Raw genomic sequence first — 20,593 nt, forward strand, 5'->3', positions numbered from 1 at the left:
ACCGAACATAACTGGTACCGCTTCAGAAGCCTCGAATGGTTTTCAAAATTCAAGGACATGAATCCACTCAGGAAGTTCCTATTAGTCTGGGAATGTTTCTCTCCCTCTTCTTGGGAGGATTCTAAGGAAGGAGACTAATACCCACCTTAGTCAACTTAACATCAGGCTCTTATGTACGAGGTCTTTTCATCAATTTGAAGTGCAGGGAAGTGAATAACGTAGGAATCCGAAAACTCTTACAGGGTGTGGGTCTTCTCTGTTGTCCTCGAAGAATATGTACTAAATATACCTTCATGATCTTGAAGAGTCCTCGAAATGATTATATACTTTCATAGGCTTGAAGATTAATTTCAATCTTTGCCTCGAACAAAGTTTGCAAAATCAGTGAGGTGTCAAAGAAGATGGTGAAGACGATATTAGTATCTCTTGTGAAAAGCCTAAATTTTTAAACTTCTTGTTAGAATTTTGGTTACGATGTACCGTTCTCCCTGAGCGCCATAATCCATTGATACCGAATTTCTCGCTGGGCTTGGCGCCATACTCACCCAACGAGATTGCGCAATTTCTTTTGACACTCATGTAAAAAGCGCGTATTTTAAATTGATTACATCTTTATAACTTTGCCGACCGTGTGCACTCGGCTGGCAAAAGCGCCGCATAGTATAGCACGGTTCGGCATGATACAGCACAAACCGACGCGCATGCACACAAAGGGAACAGCCCACCTTTTATAAGCCCAAACGGACAAACATACACATATCGAGCATGAGCTCTGGTGCGCGACTATCCTCCTACCGCATGTGTTCGTCCCCTATTTACGAGTGTGTTGTTGCCTGGCTTATCGGTAAAGTATGTATATTTTTCTGCAATTCTTGTCAGGACAAACATGTATGACAACTTTATTAAAATTTATTGCGTTATCGAGAGTTGGCAACCGGAGGGGAAGAGGAGCATTAAGTGAGAGGAACATGAAAGGGCAGGCAAGCGCAACTAAAGAAGAAGGCTAGCATGGCGGTCGGTACTTGCAGTGCTGGCTGGTCAGACAGCGCGTCGGACGCCGGAGTTGCAGTCCCACGTTGTGGTGGGCAGCCACAGACTCGTGGTGTGCCACACACGCTTAACGAAGATGCGTATCTCATTTTGATTTTCTCGTTTATTGCGATAAATTGCAAGTAAATATTATAATCAGTTGTGCGCAAGGCAGGTACTGTTAAGATATTGTTGATTTAGAGGCGGCGAACAATTGTGAGACCGAAAATAAACGAAAGATGCGGCATATAAAGCTGCAACGATGCGCGTAGTAGTATTGCTTTTCTTTGAAGAATATCGTCAATGGCGGTGGCGCTTGTATTATGGTCCAGCATATTTCGTTTTTTGCGTTTTTTACTCAATTTGTTTTATAGTACCCAGCCAACAAAACTAAGTTCTTGTAAATTCGCCAATTCTAAAAGCTTGTTAGCCAAGTCCTCCAAATAATCACATAAAGACAGATGATGCCTCTGTTCTTGTTTAAAAATCTTACTCAAGCACGATAGAGGAATGCTCAGACCTTACTGCCGAAGGAAAAGGAAGGTGATATCTCTCTTCTCTGCTGTCACAAATCGATTACTCAATAAATACTTTTAGAACTTATATCCATATCCAGCTTCAATGTTGGTCAAGTACCTCTTCGCTCTGCTCCAACCGTTGTCTCATCTGCCGAACTACTTTTTTGCTCCCTTTTGTGATGTACTTGGTTTTTATCTTACAGTTCCACCTTAAATCATATCGCCATTGGCCACACCTAATCCAAAATCTAATTGACCTACTTTTCCTCTCTTTAGAGACGCATTTCGTTAATATTTGTCATAATAATGTCATACATTATGCTTCCGGTTTTATGGTTGTAATCATCAAAGAATGATGCCTCTTCTAGGTCACGCCTTATGTCACGAAAAACTCCTCGACCTCCTAGCCACGACTGACCATATAGCGTGCCGAAAGCAGATATAACTGACCAAAGTTGAAAGATTTCAAAGCTGAGTTTTAAGCTACGAAATTAGTAATTCCGAAAATCGCTTTTTTTAATTTGCAAACTCCTAATCGATCGAGTTTTGACTTCTTGTTATAGAGGCAATTCAAAACTCATTGTCGATATTTAGGATATGGTAGAGTTAGCAACGTTTTTTTTTCATAGGGTTGCATAGGACTTTGACGTTAATTTTTGCGTAATTAAGCACTAATTGAATAATTAGTTAATCCTTCTATTGTATGACAAATTGAGAGAAATTAGAGCTTTAATTGCTGAAATGCTCTTAATTACCCAATCAGGGGTCTGTTTGGACTTTTTTCTTTCTTCTTTCATCTTTCTACCGAACTTATTATCAAATATTTTATTATTTCAAATCAATACTAAAATTGTAGAAAACTAATATGCTAGTCCTTATTTGTACGCATTTCCATTATTTCCTTAAAACTGCCTAAACTTTGTATGAAACTCATTTCACTTTTAGCTTGCTGGGTAATCACACCATGCCGCTCATTCATTGGTGCTCATTGTCCATAAGAAATTCATGCCCGTCATTTTTAATACACCCAGGTGGGCTGCTCACTGTGCTGTCAAGTCATTTCAGCGCACAATTCATTCTGTTTCCTGTTATACGCGCTTCTTTCTCCTACTTTTTTCTTCTTCTTTTTTGGTTCCAGCCTGTATACATTTCATGGCATGTTGCATTTTCGATTTTTTCACCCACATTGTGTTTGGCTCTGTGCGAACTCGCGGTGTTGCTTTAGAAATTCACTTTTCAATTTTTCAACCTATTTATTTTTTGTGTCCTCCTTCGCTTGAATTTTTAATCAAGATCAAGTGTGGCCAACGCATGTCCTTAGGGGCAGCGTGCATGTCGACTGACGTGGCGCCATTCAGTAAGACAAATGTAATTTTGCATAAATGTAATACCCTGTAGGAAATGCTTGGGGTTATTAAGAAGTTCCTCGGTGAATATGTTTTATAATTGTTTCTGAGGGTGTTAGCCCTAACGATCGGGTGACTTACGAGTACATCCGGGACTTTGGGTTTGTTGAATGTAAACCAGACTCATGGGCCTCTAAATGAATTTTTGCATCAGAGGCACCTATCTGATGGGTCGGTAGGTCGGTGTTTGTGTGGGGTTCGGTCTGAAGACTGAAGCTTTGTGATTGCAAAGTGCGCGATGTCCACGGACACTAGAAGTCTGATGGACATTTAGATGTTAGCGAGGTGATCTCCACTAGTCGAAATGCCATACAGTTAGGATCGTTTGCGAAGGCATTTAACCGGGAATCAGGGTTAGTTTTTATGTGAGTGATGTGTGTATAGGATCCAGTCCTTGGTCACCAGTATAGAGCAGTATGAAGGCTCAACTGGCAGTAATTTCGGCTACATAGTCTAAACGGAGACTTAATTCTGGTACAACGGGGAGCAGGAGCTCTTGGAGTTCGCTCCAACCTGCTCATGCGGACTGGTTCCTCGGGAAGTATCATGGTGGTTGTGGTTAAAACCCGAATGCGTGAAGAACTGACACCTTCTCAGTTGAAAGTGGCCGGACCCAGAGTACGGAAAAGGTTTTAGATGAGCCACGAACCCTACCAAGATGGTTAGTGGGTCCATTCCACACTGCCAATTGGTACTAAAAATTGCCTGATATTTTAAAGGCGCTATATGCAACTTTGAGAGTGTTTAAATATCATTTATTCACATATTCCAAATTTCCTTCAGGGCATACATGCATTAATCTCCAGTTTTGGGTTTACGTATGTAAGCGCCACACGCATAATTCTTTCTTCTTGTGCCGCATTGCTGTTGTAATTTTTTTCTTCGGCACTGAAAGTGAAAATGACCACACAACAGCGGCTAGCATTTCGTTTTCAACCGATCATTTAACCAAAAATTCGTTGTACCGGTACTTTGAACACATGAAAATGTTGCATCCCATCGCCAGCGCGGCCAGCTTTGTCCCGCTATAAGCGCAGGCGCGGCTTGACAGCGCAAACCCTGTGAATTGGCACATTTTGTATGTGTGCGTGTGTGTTTGGGTTAGTTGTCAGTTGGCGCGCAGCATGCGCCCGTCTTAAAGGCACAAAGCCAAATATAAATATGTAAGTTCATGTCTCTGAATGGGTGCTTTATGATTTATTTTCGCTTTTGTTCGCTGGCGCTCGGCACAATGTTGCTTATTCGGCGATTTTCCCTATCTTTTCCCACAATTTTGATTGCAGGCGTCACAAATTCTCGCCGACGGCATGTAAAAAGTGAAATTAAATTAAAATTTTAATATTTTAAATATATTTTATATGCTTCTACTTATTCACTGGGGTGTTCTCTTTCCTGTAGACAAGCAATTAAGCAGATCTTACGTTGCGTTAACACTTAATTAGCTACGCGTTGTGTAGGAAATCCCTTTGACTTTCGGCCGTGTGCTGCGTTGTGCCGAAATAATTTTGCTTCACTGACACTCCACACTTTCTAACTGTCATAGAGGTACATGCAAATTTATTTATTACCCCCACGTGTATAGTTAGTCCAAAATTAACTTTGCAATTTATATTTATATTTATATACATTTATGGCTATTTTACAAAGATAACTTTCATCCAACTAAAAGTGAAAAGGTTGTCATGACATATCAGATTATTATATTTGCTTGATTTGATTAATAAAGTCATGCTTATTGAGAGCTTTTATTTAAATTAGAACTTATTAGGTTTATATTGGACTTTGTAGTATCAAGTTTACCATTGAAAAGATGAGTGCGAGGCATTCGAAGAGAAGAAGAAGAATATGCTATATTTTTATACTTATATCTGTTTTCCACTATCTTGATGCGCACACATTCCTTAGGCTCCGAGGCGAGTCTGGTATAGTAACTTGGCGCCATTGACCCATTTTGCAGAGTTAATCTTCAAAAAATAGCGTGGATTCAACCTTTGATGGGCTGAAAACAGAAACTTCTGTCTATTACAAGCAAAATCGGTGACAGCATTCGGATTTCACCACTTAATGCTACATTGTGGCAATAGACAAAATAGTTCTAAGCAAATCCATATATCAGGAATAATGTCTATTGGGGAAAAAATCATATAAGGGATATTTCGGCTCAGGTCAAAAGTTGAATAATGGCTACGATACTACCTATTTTTGCGTAACATTTTATATATTTGTTCTGAAATTGATACAAAATTTTCCTGGTCCAAATGATTCTCTGATAGTATACATTAAAATTGGCAGTGCTCTGACATCAACCACGCCTACTTTCCAAAGAGCGTCATTTTGAATTATATTACTTTTCTAACGAGAGCGGTTCTAGGGTACTTTTCCTTGCTAGCTCATCAGCTTTACAATTTCCTCCGACCATACCAGTCTTATCGCAAAAACACTTGATAAACACTATAGATAGAGACTCTTCGACCAACACTGAACGCACTGTTAATGAGTTCAATGCTAGTATCACCGCTCTGCTATCTGACTGACTAGTTCTTTCTCTGAAGGAGGCTGCACTCCGGAGCAGTATATTTGCTGCTACTTTAATGGTTACAACTTCCTCTTGGAAGACACTGCAATAATCAGGAAGTCTAAAGCTGGAGTTGATGGAGATAACAATCTTCCCCCTAAGTTTTGATCCATTCGTAAAGAAGCTCACTGCCCTTCTCCTCCAACGGCTTCTTCCAACCCACAACTCCTTCGTCGGTATATGAGCAGAGAAAGAGCCGCTAAAGTTTGGTTTGGTGACTCCATGAACCACGTTATTCGGTATGAAGTCAAAGTGTGTGAGGATATCCGAGTGTTTAGATGCGTGTTCTTTTAAGAACTTTCGGTGAGAGACCCCACCTTTGTACAATGTACTACAGCAGTATAATATTCGCCTTCCATGAGAGCTTCCTATTCAGGATGAGCCCTAGATATTTCACTGTATCCGCCGGTTGCAGACGTATGCCTCCCATTTGCGGCAGCGGTGCCACCGGGATCTTATATCTTCTATGAAATTTAATTCGGTTCATGACGAGACCACTTCCGACTGCCCAATTTGTTCCGACGCCCCTTGCGTCAACTCGTACATGTTATTAGGAAATTTCCTTTAACCATAAGTGCTACATCGTCTGCAGGTCGTTAATGACCAGGATCCATATAAGAGGACAAAGACCTCCACCTTGTGGGGTTTCCCTATTTACATCTCCTTCCCCAGTCTGTTTCAATTCATTCAATTTCATTGCTTTGTCACACAGATCACTGAGAATGAGGTGTTTTATTCAATCCCAAGACGTCCAGAGCAGTAACGACTGCCTCTGGCAGAACGTTATTGAAAGCTCTCTCAATATCAAGTAAGGTCCCAACAGAGAATTTCTTAAGTCTAATGGCTTCCTCAAGCCATGACACGATAGTATGCAGGGCAGTATCTACTGTCTCGCCTTTACAATAAACATGTTGCGCTTCTGAAAGATAGTCCCTTGGAATGCGACTCCTTATGTACCATCATCAGTCTCTCCAAAACTTTTAGTAAGAAGGAGGAGAATCTGATGGGCCTAAAGTCCGTAACGTGTGAGCCCCTGCAAGCCTTCGGAATGAACATATATATTATGGTGATATTGCCACCTTCATTCAATTTATACCTACATATATGTATATAATAAATATGGGTAAGGGGCTGAGTTATTTCGACAATGATGGTGTTGACGAGGACCAAAAATTTATCAGTTCTCCTAATATCTAGTTTTCGGCTCGCCCTACAGTGTGAAAAAGGTTAGGTAAGGCATACTTTTAAGCTAAAGATAAAGATCAGGCATAAAAAACGGCTTATTACAACAACATAATCATTTATTTTTATTGAAACAAAATGTCAATAGCTTTTAACCATAATAATTTTAATATTAATGGCACAAATAAACGTTTCAATAGTTTATTAAGTGAAGAAACTGAAAAAGCTGAGCGGAACCGATTAATACGGAATAAAGTGGCTTGAGCCTAAATCAATAACTATGAAAATCAATATTGAAAAAGCTATAAAAATAAATAAAGAGCAAACAAAAAACAAATGGAGAAAATACAAAAATCACACACACACATATAAGCTCACGCTACTCGAATTGAAAGCAAAATGTAATAAATGACAAAAGTCAATAAAAGCAATGGAAAACCACGCGAGCCACATTAGCTTTTCAACGACTGCAATTCAAATAAAGTGCAAGTGCAATGCTGGTTCAGCCATATTAACAGCGTTTAAAGTAACAATAAAAACAAACACACATATATATGTACATATATACATATATATATACATATAGTACATATGCGAGTACATAAAATAAGCAGCAGCGCTTAACTGCAATTGACCAAACGCTGACGGTAGCTAATTTCATTTGAAGAATGTCATCTTCACTTTAAGTGAAAGAAGTTAACACATAACACTTGTCGCCACCGTAAAGGGAGTGGCTGTTGGTGTTGGTGTTGCTGAAGCTGTTGTCGCTCTGCTTCGATGTGCTGCTGATAGCTGCTGTGCTGATAGTGTGTGGTGAAGACGTAAACGCAGCAGGCAAACTTATGCATTTTTTATATATAGGGTGCTATTTTAGCGATATAGTAGTTCTTTGTTGAATAATTATTATATCAGCCGTCAAAGAGAACAAATTCGTTTGAAATATAAGGGCTTGCAGCTGTTTCAAGTTTAAAAATCTTCGAAATTCTGTGATGAAAATTTACAAATCATCAGCGTTGGGGTATGTTCTTGGTATAACGAGTACGTAGATAGATGAATTTGCTATATTTTGAGCGTTAGGATCATGAAGAGACTCTCTGGGCCTTAAATCCAAACAAAATGTGAATAGTTGTTTATAATTTTATTATTAGTCTTCAGGGGGAATGTTGAGCCCTGCAAAGAAATGATATCCGACCTCTCACTTTCCCACGTTAGAATCAATCCATGTTTCATAGGAAGGCTTCAGGAGTGTTATTATCGAAATAATGGCGACTATAACGGAAAAGCGTTGTACGATTTGACTTTCAATAGAAAAAGTCAATATTTCGTCTTCATTGGACGTGTATGCGTCTCAAATGCTAGAAATGTTTAGTGTCCAGATATTGGTTATTCCATTAATTTTTCTGGTGTTCTTTTTATGTCCTGAACAGGGCACATAAGGTTTGGAGGTAAATTTTAAACACCCAGGAGGAAACCTCGGAGACCTTATAAAATATTATATATAAATGATCAGCGTGTCGGGCTGAGCTGACTTAACCACGTTCTTCTATTCGTTTGTCTGTATATACGCGAGCTAGTGTCTCATAGTTCTTGAGATATTAATCTGAAATTTTGCACACGTCCCTTTTTCCAGAAAAAGCAACCTGAGCTAACGTTTTTTATTGTTTAACTTAAAAAGTATTCATCAATTTATTAATTTTTCTTCGCTTCATTCCAAAAATAGCTCTATATCTCTCAAAGAAACACCCTTTAAGCACAAAAACACACATACACTCCGGCACACTTAAGTACATTTGTTGCACTGCACTTAAGAGGCATTAGTGTTGCGGCTGCCATTGTTGAAGTGGCCACCTAGCGTCAAGCGTCTAACGTCCAGCGGCAATAGCCAATTGCCATTTGTTTGATTGTTGTTATTATTGTCGATATTAATGGTGCTTAAAGCGTTGGGCTGCCTACATGCCGCTACTAATGTTACTGTTATTGTCGCTTCTGCACTTACGCCTGCTCTTACTTTTTTGTTATTGTTGGCTGTGTTCGGCTATGTTGTTGTTGCCACTGTGCACCAGCGCTTCCTCCATTCAATAAAAATGCATAAAATAGCCACTAAACGCTGCACTACGTGCTTTTGCTTTGCTTTTCAGCTTAGTTGGTGGTAAAAACCAACCGCCTGGCCGTCTATCTGTTCGTCTGTTTGTCCCTCTGTCTGTCCATCAGTCAGCCAATCCATCTATCTGTTGATTTGCCTCTCAGTTGGTCGCCAAAGCTTTCGGTGGCTAAGTGAAACTAATGTTAATCACATTGGCGACGGCATGCCAAGTCAACTGAGTGACAATCAATGGACGTGCGTGCGATAAGAGTTTTGCAGCGACTTGAGATTAGATTAAGGTATACTCTCAGGAGATGTGATTTCGCGCTTAATAAGGTCGTTCACTGCCTTAGGGAGTTTTTTTTTAAGTAGCCGTAACTATTTTTATTAGAAAGGTTGTTGTTTGCCTAGCGCCAACTAAGGTAATGGTAAAAACAATATATGAAGCTCTGGTTTGAACTAGATGGCAATGTATTTCTTCACAACTTTCTTTCCTATCCCTAAATAAATACCAATAAATACCACGTGATCATTCCGAGTTATAAGTAGCACTCTCTATGATGCTCTACTACACTATCCAGGTAGTACGGGTTCGGTTAAAGTTTTAAGCCAATGTAATAGCTGAGTTTCGACCGCTCACCCTTACGTTTTAAATGCAGCACTTATTTCATCCCCTACCCAACTAATTGATTCACTTCGAGTTGAACGAAAGCCTTGCAAATCGACTTGATGAGTGTTGACCTCCGTTTTCATCATGTTTATTTGTCGCTTACAGCCACAACAACCTGCTCGTCTCAGTCCTTGTGCCGTCCATCGCACTTCATGGTCGGCGGTGATGTCAGCCTTTATTTTTACGAGGACATCAACCACCTGGGCAGCGGCACCTTCTCAATTAAGGGGTCGGACATTCCAAGTGCAAACCTTCAAATCGTAATCTTTAAGCGTTTGCCATGGTCGTCATCAAAAGGGGGTTTCTCATCTGAGATTGTTGTTTAGTTTTCATTGGGGCGTTTTTTACGTGGTGGGTACCAAGCCCAGCGCAAAAAAATCCTGCTTCGCCTTCTCACTTTAGCTCGCCTTCAAACGAATGTTCTTAGGCTACCCGGAGGATACTTGGTCTAAGACCGGAAGTGGTGAGTTGCTTGAGCCATATGTAAAAGAAACGTTTTTGGCTACTCCCAAGTGAATGGCGATCAGAGAACTTTCCTCACTTGCGTCAACTTCTACATATGACTCCATTCTCCAGGAGTGTCATTAGATAACATTTTTTCTAGCATCGCAAATTGTTGAACCGGTTGCTTTTGTCTGAAGTTGGGAACAAAAAATAGTTATTTGAATCCATCAAGACGTGTTGGTACCATATAGCATTTCGTTAATCGAAAAACTTCTATTTCGACAATATAGCAGAAAAGACCCATTCTCTAATTGAAATATGACTATTTTTATGTAGTTTAATGGAAAAGGGTGCAAAAACATCCAGATCTAACCGATTCACGGTACTTTTATGATATTGTTGATAGTGAGAAAATATGTGTTTCTCCTTGAACAACTCTCTTTTGAAAGGACTCATTGGAGCACCCAAGAACTGACAGATTATTGCTTTAGTTCGAGCACATGAGCTTAATTATGAATGGTATCTACTTTCACTTCCGGAAAGTTTATGAGCCGGACTAGTTTTGAACCGTGAAAAAACAACTTTTAGTAAAATAATTTATGAAACCATTAAACAAACCGAAATTCTCAACAAAATACCAATTTCAATATGAAGAATATATGTATGTATATTATTATCCATTTCATTTTGTCGAATGAACAAAAAACCTTACTGCTTCACAGGGTGGACATATAAAAGGGTACTTATCAAAGGAATCATATTTCGTATTTGAAAAGCGAATGTAAATATAGTAACCATTGAAAAGAGAGTGTGTAAACTCTAAGCAGAAATGTCTAAATTGATATTTGCACAAATTAGTATACTAACAGGAATCATAGAATTTTTTGTGCTGATCTTAAATTTTGGTGCAGCATCCCTCAGAACTCTACCGAAAAAATTCCTCGGTTTATATACCTGATCCTTATTATACCCTACAACTGTATATTTCAATCACTAGAGCAGCGTTTTGCAATGAGTGTCAAACTTTGCAAGGAAAACGTCGGATGAGCGCTGACAGCACTAGCATTACTCAACACTAGATTAATAGATAACAACCCTAAACCCGAAAATATATTTTTGTGCACTCCACCATACGTTTTCTGAAGTGGAATTCGAAAATATTTCCAACGATTTATTTTTTGATATGAACGATTGCTCGGCACCAACCGAATTTAGCTCCTCCTTATCTGTTAATCATTTACTTATTTATTTATGACTTGTAATATTACTTATTTTATAGTTTTCTTGTTATTTAGTCAGATAATGCCACTTACCATAAACTATACAAATATCCAAACAATTTTCCTTCGCTTATCGGCGCTTTATTGTCCTGTTTTACAAAGCAATTTCGCACTTTTACACTTCGTAAAGATTTTTTCTCCAACAAATTTCAAATTTCTTTATTTACTTTGCACTTTTTTCGCACTTGTTTTTCTTTATGCATGTATTTTCACACTCAATTAAGCGAGCAAGCACTTACTTATGCACACACATATACACACATGCATGCATACAAACATGCAAGCACGAGCTTGGTGGTGGATCCTTTTGGCTCGCTATCAGTTTGAAATTAATTTTTTTGCTGAAATTTACTTATTTGTTTATATGCGCGGATGGATATTATTTATATGTATTTGATGCACTCAAATGCGTGAAATTATTGCCGCTGTTTAAGTGGACTTTTTGCTGTTGTCGTTGTTGTTGTTTTGCCTAGTTGACAATTCATTGAGTAAAATTTCACTTTTGTTGTGTTGTTTTTTATGCACAAACGCACCTAACAAGTGTCCGTCGACACGGCAGAGCCTGTCTCTGGCGTACTACGAAGCGGCAGGCGCAGGAGGGGGGTGCGGGGCGTCGCGGAGAAGCGCAACTGGCCGTCTGTCTGGCCGTTGGTGATGTCTGTTTTGTTAGGCGCTGATTATCAGATTGAGCTTGAGCTCTTAGCGTATTTTGTTGTGTGCGCGTGTCGGACTAGTCCGCGTTTGCGCTTCTATTTGGCTTGCGGAGTTTGATGGTCTTCCTGCGCGGCTGCAGTTTTATTGATTTTTATATTCTTTTTTCACCGAAATATTTTCTGTTTAGTTTGTAACGAGATTTGGTTGTTGTTTTAGTGCGCTTAAATTCGCGTTATCAGTATATAAATATATGTATATGTGTACTGTTAAGCGATTTTCGATTTTCAACACCAGAGGATTTCCGTTGTAGCAGCCGTTTCGGACGGCGTTCAGTCGATAACTGAATGCGCGGTGTTTCCCCACGCGGCCAACAACTTGTCACGCGAATTTCAACCGAAAGAAGAAGCAACCAGCGCGCAAGCGCTGCGTCAGCAGTGCCGGTAACAGCGCGTCATCACAAAAACAGCAACAATAACAGCGCGCCATCCCAACAGCAGCAGTAACAACCGAGCGCGTCGCAACAGCAGCAACACAGCACGCGAAGCAGCAATTGGCAGTGACAACAAATGCGGCGGTTTGTGGAAAAAAGATGATTTGCAGCGCGGCGCGCAAACGCATGAAAAGCATAGTCGAACAACTTAACAACGGTAAGGTGGAGAAGAAAGAAGCTTCGGCAAATAAACAACGACATAAGCTTCAATATTGCTTTGACTGGCTGAGCGTGCGCGCCCGCGATAACGAGCGCTTTGCCGGCAGGCGCGCAAATAGCCAAAGCCAATCGATAGTAGGCTGTGCGCAGGCAGACAAAATCGCCAGCTTTGGCACGCGCAACGACGCGACGTAAGCGTGGAAAAGCGCAGCGCAATAAACGCTAACTCGCGCTCACATGCTGCGTTCGACGAAACTGCTGCCGCGCTGCTAATGACAGTGACAGTGAATCGCACGAAGCGGTGAATGTGGCAGCGCCCGTGTTGCTCGCTGCTGGTTGTTGTTATTGTTGTGTTTGCGTGTTGTTGCACCTGCCTTTTTGGCGTAGTTTTGATTTCTGTTTGACTACTCTTCTGTGCGCTGTTATCGCTTGTTGTGTTTTCGGCGCTTATTGATTGAGCGACTCGTGCGTGTCGCTATTTCTGCCGAGACTTCGCGCTTGTGAACTCTCTTGCCAGGCAACTCGCTAACATCACCGATAATATGAGCGTATGCAATGGCAATGCGTGTTGTGCAATTTCGTTATTCCCAAAGAAATGTTTGAAGAAATTTGTGTGGTTTCTGAATGAATTTCATAGCCCATATATGGTAAAGCATAGATTTCCTCATTGGTTTCCTTATACATTCAGTATTATTTGGCTTTTTTACAGTTAAGGTGTATGTTGAAGTTCGTTAATATTGAAAGTGTTTAGTCTGGGGCCTATCGAGGAGCTGTTAACAGACATTTAAGGTAGCTTCAAGATAGAAACAAATTCCTCAAAAAGGTCTAGGAAAGTCATGCTAATATCTAAAAGATTTATAGAGAGAATGCTTCTCAAAATTTAGCCCAAATATAAACTTCCATGCCGTTATCCCAAATTTGGTATACATTAGTATGGCTTTAGACTAATTCTCCAGTTAGAAGTATATAGGAAAAAGCGTGCCGAAACCAACCGACTATTTATTTTGACATGAAAAATAACATCCTTTATGACATTGAAATATGAATATCAATGAAATGAGCGAGTGAGAACCATAAAAAAATGAAATAAAAAAAATGAAAATGAAATGAATCAATGAAAACTAGTAGGAAATGTTGAGACACAGTAAGAACCGGTTGGAAGAGAGCCAAATGAGAACCTGTAGAGAGTCAGGGAGAATGACCCAATGAGAACCCTTGAGAAAGAATGAGAGCCAGAAGACCCAGTTGGAACTGAAAAAAGTCAGTGAGCAGAGAGTTACCGAGAGTGCCTGAAGATCGGTGAGGGTGAGAATCAGTTAGGAATGACGATGATGAGAACCAAGAAGAGAGCAGAGAAGAACCACTTAGAACCATAAAGAGTTAATGAGGACCAGGGAGTATTGTGGACAGCCGGGGTGACTCAATGAAAACCAGAAAGGGAGAGAGACAGTAAGAACCGGTAGGACACATTGAGAGGCAATAAGAACCTGGATAGAATCAGTCAAAACAATAAAAAGCAGATTAGTGCCAGGGAGAATGACCCAATGGGAATCTGTGAGAAAGGATGAGGGTCAGGAGACCCAGTGAGAATCGAAAAAAGTCAGTGGGAAGAGAGTTAGCGAGAGTGCCTGAGGATCAATGAGGGCCGATAAGAACCAGGAAAAAACAGAACTAGAAGAACCAATGAGAACCGGGGAGAGCCAGTTAGAATCTGGGAGAGCCAATACGCCAACTGGATAGCCAATGAGAACCTCTAAGAACCAGTAAAGTCAGTGAAAACCAAGGAGAGTCAACGAGAACCAGTGAGAATCGTTTTGAGCCACGGATAATCTTGAAATGTCCTTGCTGTCTGTTGGATCTCAAAAATAATATTTTCCTCAAAGTTTATGTCAAATCTCAAATGATCGCTTGATGGCACAAATCTATAATACCTTAAATCAATACATTGTGCTCGGGTACAAATATCACAAATCAAATGACAGCTGAACCAAAGCTTTTAAACAAATAAAAAAAATCGCAGCTAGTTGAAATAGAAATTACTTTTTTGGGCATACATAAATATTTATAGATAAATTTTAAGTAAAAAATATTGTTTTGTTTTTGTTTTCGCTTTCATTACTTTTCTGCATTACAGCATTCCAGTACAAACACACCTCAAAGCTTATTCTTCCTTTCTTCATAACAGCATACAAAGTCCGCTTGTACACATTAACACACATACATACATAAATACAAACATATATTTATGAGTGTCTATAAGCAGAGATGTGTTCATACATATTGTCACCTGTCACTTGTCAAGCGAACATTATAACATCGCCTTTCGGCATACATGAAAATAAAATCAGCTAATGAAAAAATCATTACCCACAGACACACACACACACATACGAACGGTGGGACTGAAGCTGAGGCTGAGGCTGAAGATGATGGCGTTCACTTGCTTATTGCATATATTGATGTTGCTGTTGCTGTTTGTGTGATGCCACTCAAAATGTTACTGAGCTACTGGCAACAAATGACATGTAGATATATATGTATATACTACATATATATATGTTTGTTTGAATGTATATATATGTTTATTTGGATGTATGTAAGTTTGTTTGTTTCGCGATTGCTCGCTTACGTTGTACCGTTGCAAACATTTTATTAACTTTCGTTTTCTTTTGTTTCGCTTCGACGTGATTCGACTTGCTTCGGTTTCGTTTGACTCCACTGGGAAGGCATGGGAATTATTGTTAAGTCTGCACAGAGGTCAATCATTGATTTTGCACGTTTCGTAGCTGCCAATAGTCAAAGCCAAATGCAACAACAAATACAAATGTAGCGTAATTTTTTTCGTAACAATTTGTATGACTGTGTGTCAGTGCAAAGGCAGGCAGTCGAATAGCTGTGATGTGAGCAATGATAGGCAGGCAGGCGGGCAGACAATGGGAAGTTCACAAATTTTTACAAAACTTCCAGTAAAAAGTTTGCGAGAGACAGTTTTTTTTTGTAAAATTATAGCAACTTGTTTTTTAAGGCATGAAGATAGGAAGGGCAGTAATAGTTCTTTACTTTTATATAGTTTTTTTTTAAACTATCGGATTGGGTATAGTATGTTAGAACAAGAAGAAGTGAAAATATATACTTTTCATAACATCTCTATTTACTCTTTAAAACCATATCTTATTTCTGTTGCTTCTTCTTTACATCACAGTTTGGCTACTTAAAACTAAAGACTTAAGCAACGAACTTCATTTAACCATAGACATTAAAAGGTAGGAAGGACTAAAACAAAAATAATATAATATTTTGAAATTTTATTTTTAACAATATTTAAAAGAAATATGAAATTTTAAATTTTGGATATATATTCGTATTTTAACTGGTTTAAATAACCATTTCTTATCTTTTGTCCAGGGTTTTGAGCACTTTTTGACGCAAATTCTTAGCAGTGATTCAAACATAAGTTGTGAATATATATTGTGAAGTAAAGCTTGAATTTTTCTATAACTTATTGTTTTTTTTGTGCAAGTCCGAGAGCAAAATTACTAGCTTTCCCGGCCGATACTACTGCAACTTCCCGTTCAATATTCGTACGAAGTTCATCAATGGTCATTGGCTTGTTATGCCATAGATTTGACGTAGCCTCACAGGAAATGGTCTACGGTGTCAAGTCGCACGGCCGAGGCGGCTCATTGACTGGGCCATTTTGTGAGATAACACATTCACCAAACTTTTTTTTTCAATAAAAAGATTGTGCCATTCGCGGTGTGGTTTGTGTCCTGTTGGAATCACATATTGTTCAAGTCCATATCATTCATTCGGGCCAAAAATATTCGGTTATCATTGAGCGGTAGCGATTTCCATTCACAGTAACGTGCCGGTCTTAATCATTGTGGAAGAAGTACGGCCCATGAACCGCACAAAGCCGTAATTTTTTCGGGATGCAACGGTGACTCGTGGATTACGTGTGGATTTCTACCTGACCAATAACGCATAGTTTGCTTATTGACAAAGCCTTTCAGTAGGAATGAGCCTCATCGCTGAAAATGATTTTTCGATGAAAATCCGGATCATTTTGAAGTTGTTTCTCAGCACAATTTACGAACATTCGACGATTCTGGTGGTCAAAGGCTTCAGTTCTTTCATCTTGTAGAATCTAGACCAAGATCTTTTCGCGAAATTTGCGACAACGACGTCACACACACCCAACGCTATAACGAAGTGTGAGAGACTGATTGGGTGTTCATAAATTGATGCGCTGGCGGCAGCAATATTCTCGACACTACGGACACTTCTTTGTCTCACTGGCATGGGAAGATTGTGTACTGTGCCTGTGGATTTTTTCACTAGACGTTCAATTGTTGATCTGAAGGAAGAAATTGCTCTTAAAGTTGAGGCCTCTGATTCCGAAGTTAGGTAGTAAATTTCGACTCATGGTTGGATCGTATATCTTTCCATGATAAAAGGGCAAACTTTTCTATAGGAAATGTCAAAAGACTTTTGTAGCGTCCCTATTGAAAACCCCGTTATTTACCATACATATATTTTTTTGCCCTACTTCTTGTAATTGCTCAAGATCACACCTAAATACATAAAGTAGATTCACTATGTGAACTCCACACTTTCCCTGTCTGGCTGTCCCTTGGTCTCTGGTGTGTACCTGCTTCGTCGATGATGAAGATGTGTAGCAGATATGTCACACACTGTCTGGAGTGAGCAAACGCTTTCTCATAGGCCATATTTCAAGCAGGAGATGACAATTATGTTCTGGGGCCTACTTTCTTACCAACTAAAATTCTGAAAACTTTTCATGTCCGCTCCAATGTCTTATCCAAGATTAGTGGAATTTCATAATCGGAAGTATAGGAGATTACTTCTATAATGTCCATCAAAGTGTTGTCACTTTACCATATCTCAAAAACTAACTGTCGGCCATTGCAACAACAACTACAACAAACATTTCTATATTGAGTGAAAGTAAGACGGACAATGGCTGCGAAATTCAGTGAAACTCGACTTCTAAGCGAAAATTAGCTGTGTCAATCGATAAACGCGTCCATTGGGTGCATTCTAAAACAGCAACAAGAGAAAAATTAAAAGTTTAAACAACTGTTTTCATGGCTGTTGTTGTTGTTTTGCGCATTGCAAATGCACACTTCCTTCACAAAAGCAATAAGAGAGCATAACAAAACCAATAAAGACGCGCTGAACAAATAAACAATGTCTCAAGCGAACTAGTAGTTATTAGGTTTACATGCTTGTGCTGCTGCTGCTAAAAGAAAACAACACTTTCGACAAAAACAAAAGTGTGACAGACTCTACACCCAAACCTAGCCACACCCCGCGCATACCAGCACGTTCTCCCGCGTTTAGTGGGTTCGCATAAAACTCAATTATGAGTGCAACAGCACACACACATCTATATATGTTTTCAGTTTGTGTTTGTCTGCTGCTGCCAGCCAACTACTGGCTGCCCATTTCTCATAATGCAAATTCGTATAATTGTAGTTTGAACTAAAATGCGTGCATTTCACAAATTCTGCTGATCCATCAGCGGTGCTTGGGCACACTTTTCAGTTTGTCAATCGGTTGGCATAAAGCGCTTTTCTATATAATATTTATCTACATCGTTTACTAAGACGACTGGTAGTTATTAGCTAATGATTGCCCTGTAGGACTGTGAGTGAATTATTTCGCATGAATACCACTTTTCAGTAGTTGATCATCTAGCGAGTTGCAATGACGATTAAGTTCCATAAACTAACTACTTTATACGTATATCAAATTTTGTAAAATTTTTGGGATTTTAGACGTATACTCTAATTATAAGGTTATTTAATGACTGATCTTAATTTTAAAGTCCTTTTGCCTGCTGCTCTAAATTTCCGGTTCGAAGCTCAAGTGAAAGTTAAGATCACGAACTTTATATCAACTTTAGTTTTAAGTTTCCAGAACTCTACAGTGTATTGACCTTAGAAGTGGCTAGCTTCAGGGAGATTGTTTAGAAGTCCCTTTCAGAGAAGTAGGCACCGATAGCGAGACAGCTATTGACCCATTACTCTTGGATTGTTCTACCAAAAACAGTTAAGCATTTCTTGCGTTTACATTCGATTGGATCATAAAACACATTTCTGAGCTAGTGCCTAAATTGCTGGGAACTTCAATGTTAAGCAGATTGCAAGGAAAGGGCACCAACGAATCATTGTAGGGGCGGATGAGAGTTCTCTTGCCTTTTTCAATCTGCCATGAAACGGCTAGGTCTCAAGTAAACTAAGTGAACGATGAACACTTGCCATTTTAAGGTGTTACGTGGATTTTCTCAGAAAAAAACAAAGCATTTTTTATTGTTAGACTGATATGATTAAAATTAATTAATATTAAAAATATTTTAAACTCGGCCATGATAACTCCTTATAAGATTATCTAAAGTGAAAAATACATGTTTAAGTTAAAACTTTAATTTAGAACATGGACGAAGGAAAAAAACTTTGAAAAAATGGGATTTTTGGCGCACATTTTTACAAAAAAAATAAAATTTCAGTGAAAATTTCGCGAATTTTTTTTTTTTAATATTATCTCAAAAACCTGTGTAAAATTTCATGAAGATCGGTTCTTTTGATCTCGAGAAATCTTACCAACCGACTTCAAAAACACATTTTCTAGAAAAAGGCGATTAAAGATTAAGCCTAGTCAGCCTCGAGTACACAAGTTATCAAGGCTGTATCTCCGAAACTATTACTCGGATCAACTTGAATGTTTAGGACAATATTCTAGAGGTGTTGTAGAATTTAATAAGATAGTAAAAAATCGATTTTTTGAAATACGTAAACCCTAAATAGTAAAGGTTTAACGCTTTTGATGCTGAACTGTCAAACTTCCCCTACACTACAAAAGGATAAAAGAAGTCTAAAAAGCAAGCAATGATTATCTCTACGCAGAAGCATCTTTCCTCTAATTTTACTACACTTAAGTGAGATTAGCTGACCAACTGATGGTTTTTATACGGTTTATCTTCTAGCATGTAACATACCATCTATTATATTCTTGATGCCTCAGCTACTTCTAAATTATTTTTTTAATTTGTTTATCGAAAAACCAAAACATCCACGAAGCAACTTGCTCACTTGCTCCTACTGACGATCGACTATACTCCGCTCTCAAAGCAGGAAAGTAATTCTGCATATGCGTTTGTGCGTTTCCAATTGTTGTTATCACAGCCCCCGCTGCATGCACCATTTGTATTTTTATTTGTCGTGGAGATGTCCGTCAACAACTCGAAAATGATTTGCTTTTTAATTTTATTGCTTTTGCCGCAAACGCACTAGCTTCTTCGGTTAGCCGAAGGCGTAGAGTGTGTAGTTGTGTTAGTGAATAAAATTGTTGTTGTTATTATTTTTGTTGTGATGAACGACAATGGCACATTACTACTTTGTACGCAAATTTGGTCGAAAAGGAAAGTGTGAGGCGTAAATGGAATAGCACTCATACATTTCTATTTTTGTTTGTATAAAAGTGTGTATGTATGTATATGAGTATTTATGTAGCATATATATATTTGTATGTGCCTAGCATGATCGATTTTATCAGATGATATGCATGTCAACTTGCAATTATTTTGGTTTAAAAGTGCTTTAAAGTGGCTGCTGCTTAAAGCTAAACTTTGCTCATGAAACAAAAGACTTAAGCAACGAACCCGGAAACTTTTATGAACTTCTGAAACAGAATCAGTTTGTACTTAAATGTTTACATGTATGTAAAATATCAGCTATATATGCTATATCTATAGAAAAGTATCAAACTTTTAAAGGAAAATAACTCTTTTCCCAACATTCGATTTTATTATTCAATATAGTTACCAACGACTTAATATATAGTAGTAAACCGATTTTTGCGTTCGTCCGCCTTTTTGATACCATTACAGTTACAAATAAGCTTTTACTTGAAAGTAGACTTCAATTTCGGCTTTTACCATTTCATTATTTCTAGCGAGTGATTTTTTGAGTTCTCAGAATCTGGAAAAGTCTCCGAGAGTCACATTTGGAGAACAAGAACACATTCGTAAAACAGTTAATTAAATTTTGTTATCGTTTCCATGGACTTGAAGCATGTCAT

The 20,593-nt window shown here is 38.8% G+C and overlaps 1 protein-coding gene across 1 annotated transcript in view; it reads left to right on the top strand.

Annotated features, from left to right (window-relative positions):
• LOC126754104 (trans-1,2-dihydrobenzene-1,2-diol dehydrogenase) overlaps window positions 1-20,593 on the top strand; it is a 67,550-nt gene that overhangs the window by 39,926 nt on the left and 7,031 nt on the right. The window lies entirely within an intron of this gene.

Source organism: Bactrocera neohumeralis, chromosome 3 (genome assembly GCF_024586455.1).
Source record: "Bactrocera neohumeralis isolate Rockhampton chromosome 3, APGP_CSIRO_Bneo_wtdbg2-racon-allhic-juicebox.fasta_v2, whole genome shotgun sequence".
NCBI classification, from domain to species: Eukaryota; Metazoa; Arthropoda; class Insecta; order Diptera; family Tephritidae; genus Bactrocera; species Bactrocera neohumeralis.